This window comes from Leptonychotes weddellii, chromosome 2 (genome assembly GCF_054177405.1).
Source record: "Leptonychotes weddellii isolate Sample4059 chromosome 2, ASM5417740v2, whole genome shotgun sequence".
NCBI classification, from domain to species: domain Eukaryota; kingdom Metazoa; phylum Chordata; class Mammalia; order Carnivora; family Phocidae; genus Leptonychotes; species Leptonychotes weddellii.
In genome coordinates this window covers 149,267,866-149,271,116 of record NC_138370.1, presented here as the reverse complement: position 1 = coordinate 149,271,116, position 3,251 = coordinate 149,267,866, and the positions used below count along the sequence as shown (strand labels likewise).

Here is a 3,251-nt window from a genome sequence, read left to right as displayed (position 1 = left end):
GTCTGCAGTTACTTAAGACAATATTCACATTTCTCATCCCTTCTGCTCTGATGTTTCCTATTCTCTCTTTATTTTCCTTCATTTCCTGTTCTCTCTTTGGTAAGCTTCTTCTCTACCCTTTAGAGAAAACAGTATCTTTAATCCTTTACCCTTTGAGGACAGGGCCAGAAGTTTTGAAATCACTAACACTAATTATTGGGACAAGGAAGACCCTTTGGTCCCTGCATGCTCCTCACTGAAGGCCTAAACACCCAGTTGTAAAGAAGTTCAAATCTCTGGATACAGATACAGTATATTCTTAGGTATATTCAGAATATATTCTGAATAATAGGAAAGTCACAGCTTCTACCTGAGGCTATCTATGAGACAGAATATCTGGATCACATGATTAACTAGGTTCATTAGTTGTTTTTAATGACAAGCTTTAATTTTCAAAAAAGCTGGTTTTAGCAGGAAAATCACTTTTTTTTTTTTTTTTTACTGGCTGCTTGGAGTTTATTTTCCACTTGGTGCAAGGCACACCATTGCAGGGTCTCTCGACTTACTGTTTGGTGTTTTGCTGTTTTGATATAAAAGAACCCAACTGCTTCTGCTTGCTGCAGCCTACAGGGGAGGAGGGGCGGGCGGGCCCCAGCGCCTCCTGAAGCCTGGTGGAGGCCACTGCGGATTGGGGCCCGGTGTTGGCTTTGCCAGGCTGGCCACCGGGCTGCTTCCTCATGGCTTCCAGAGCCAAGTCACAGGTGATCGCGCCGCTGGAGGCCTGGGAAGATTTCGAGCGTTCTGAGGACTCCAAGACTGTAGACACGTACGGGAGAGTGGGTTTTTGGAAAAAGAAGCTTGCCCACCAGGGTTCAGGTCGGCCTTGCGGAGACCGGGGTGGTGAGGGATGGCTTCCCCAGGAGGCTCCGCCCCTCTGCAGGAGCTGTTAGTGGAAGTGGAGCCCAGGCGGGGCTGTGTGGCCACGAGCAAGCCGCTGGAGGGGATGGCTGCCATGCTGTCGCTTGTGGGCTGGTGGAAACCAAGGGGGTGACCCCTCGCGGGCCTCGGAGTGCAATCGCGGGTGGCGGGGACAGGGACTCTAGGCCACCAAAGGCCACTCCACAACTGAGGTGTGCGCAGGGGTGAAAATCACATTAAATGTAAAGATCTGATGTTTGTGCTTAGCTTTTTTTTTTTAATTAAGGCCAAATTCATATAATATGACATTATTTTAAAGTGAACTAAATTAATAATACTAAATAAAATTTAGAATAAATCCTAAAAGTAATTTAGTAGCAGTTAGTCCCTTCATAATGTGCAGCCACTACTTCTATCTGGTTCTAAAACATTCTTGGAAGCGCAAAAGAAAACTCCATAGCTTCTCAAGTAGTTCTCCCCATTCCCTCTTCTCCCAGCTCCTGGCAATCCCCAATTTGCAATCTGTATGGATTTCCCTATTCTGGATACTTCATAAAGAATCATATGACGTGTGACCCTTTATGTCAGGCTTCTCTCACTTAACATAGTTTTAAGATTTATCCATGTTGCAGCGTGAAATGTATCAACACTTCATTCCTTTAATGGCTGAATAATAATAATATTGGTGTATTACAATTTGTTTATCCATTTGGGACATTTGGGTTGTTTCCACCTTTTGGCTAATGTGATAGTGCTGAACATATGTGTACAAGTATTTGTTTGAGTCCCTGTTTTCAATTCTTTGGAGTATATACCTAGGAGTGAAATTGCTGGGTCTTACAGTAATTCTATGTTTAACTTTTTGAGGAACCATCAAACTGGTTTCCAAAGTGACAGAGTCCCTTTACATTTCTGAGCATAGGTTTGTGAAGAGAAGAGGCTATTTGCCTTCAAAAACAAAACAGGATTTCCATCTGCTTTCTTGGATTTAGCATACTGTAGAATAAATCAGTTGTTCTCAATTCTGGCTGTATACCACAGAGTTTAAAAAACAAAACAAAACAAAACAAAAAAGGAAATCAAGCAAAAAAGTTCCATCCAGGCTCCATCTCTAGAAATTCTGTTTTAATAAATCTGGATTGAGCCTGAGCCACCCCAAGTGACCCCCAAGTAATTCTAATGGCGGCCAACACTGAGAACTCCTACTCTATATGAATTCTGGGGAAGTAATGCAAAAATTTTCCCCCAGAGAATAGGAATCATTAAATTGTCATGGGCCCAGAACTAACTTTAATTTCTTAATTTCCTTGGCTATTTGATTCGTAGCCATGTATCTGTACCTAGAATCATGCGTCAGACAGAATTGGACAAAAATAACTGGCTTAATGTGGAACATCCTATTTTATTTTAAGCTTAAAATTAATCATATATTATAGCAGTTAGTAATTTTAAATGACATTAATATTTTTAGCTACTGATATTAGTTAGGAAACCAAAGGGAAATGTTCAATTTAGGATCCCTACCAGATGTTTTTGTTTGTTTGTTTGTTTTTGTTTGTTTGTTTTTTTAAGATTTTATTTATTTATTTGACAGAGAGAGAGATAGCGAGAGCAGGAACACAAGCAGGGGGAATGGGAGAGGGAGAAGCAGGCTTCCCGCTGAGCAGGGAGCCCGATGTGGGACTCGATCCAAGGACCCTGGGATCATGACCTGAGCCGAAGGCAGATGCCTAACGGCTGAGCCACCCAGGCGCCCCCAGATGTTATTTTTGAATACACTATCTTTCCCTAGTTAGTATGATTATTACTAACTATAACTAACTTCCTTTCTATGTAATATTGGTAAAAAAAAAAAAAATTATTTCTTCAAATGGCCATTTTAAAGACCAGAAGTCTAAAAGATAAATTGGAGGCAAAAACATAAGATGATCAACAATACTGGCATTTGCTGGAAATGTAATGTGCAATAAAGAACTCTCTATATGTTTATTAAAAAAAAAAACCACCCGGAATTCTACCTAAATTTCCTATTCCTTTATCTGTATTTAGTATAAATGTCATTATTTTCCATCCCCAAGCCCATGCTATCTCTCTTTCTCTTCATCTTGGAAACTCTCCCTTCTCTTTGTCTCTCTCACTTTCTCTCTTTGGAAAAACATTTTTCTGATATTATAGCAAATTATGTTCATTTTTTTTCAGGATCCTTTTGACAAGCTTCCTGCAATCTTTACCAGTTTTTATAGCAGGTTCTGAAAATACAACTTTTTCATAATGCCATGCTTTTCCAAATAAATTAGAGGTTTCTGCAGATTGCTATAATAACAGCTATTTATTTATACTTAAATAAGCAATCG

At 40.1% G+C, this 3,251-nt stretch overlaps 1 pseudogene; it reads right to left on the bottom strand.

The window, feature by feature from the left end:
• Positions 1-541: 541 nt before the first annotated feature.
• On the bottom strand, positions 542-1,040 carry LOC115940590 (pancreatic progenitor cell differentiation and proliferation factor pseudogene; annotated as a pseudogene).
• Between the last annotated feature and the right edge of the window lie 2,211 nt (positions 1,041-3,251).